This window comes from Helobdella robusta, assembly GCF_000326865.2.
Source record: "Helobdella robusta unplaced genomic scaffold HELROscaffold_40, whole genome shotgun sequence".
Lineage (NCBI taxonomy): Eukaryota > Metazoa > Annelida > Clitellata > Rhynchobdellida > Glossiphoniidae > Helobdella > Helobdella robusta.
In genome coordinates this window covers 1,669,003-1,669,683 of record NW_008704903.1, presented here as the reverse complement: position 1 = coordinate 1,669,683, position 681 = coordinate 1,669,003, and positions in this window count along the sequence as shown.

The window sequence follows — 681 nt, the reverse complement described above, 5'->3', positions numbered from 1 at the left end:
CACACACACACACACATACAAACGAACATCGGCTATTTTGCATATTGATTTAACATGTACCAAAAAGATGACTTTGTAATATAGATAATTTTAATTAATATCGCTACTATTAATTACATTAAATTATATTCATAATTGTTTTTAGATTGTAGTTATCGCAAATGCAATAATTATTCTTGTTTAACTCTTTTTTAATTTTTCAATTTTTCTAACGGTAGATCGTAAATGATTGTCAAGTTTCTTGAGTTCAAAACCAAAATTTTCACTTGTTTCAAGCACGATGTAACATTTAAGCTTGGTAGAACAAAAAGTTTTTTCGGTATTCTTATACCATCTTCGGCGTTCACCGAAACAAAAAGTTGTCAGCCAGACATTATGACCAAAAAAAGGAGCCACAAATCCTATGAAAATTCGTTAATTCGTGTTAAACACTCTTTTGCTAAATCTGCATTTGCTTTTTCTGACCCTTCTCTCTGGAACTCTCTACCTCCTTCTCTGACTACTTCTCCATCACTCAGAGCGGATCTCAAGACTAGAGGTGAACATGTGAACGTGAATTGCCCATGAGAATTGGTAAAACTTAACTTTAGAGAATGGAAATTTTAGGGAGTAAGAAATCGTGGGAAACGGGAGAGAATAGGAGGGAAAAACGCGGGAATGAGTAAAAAATAGGGAATGGGG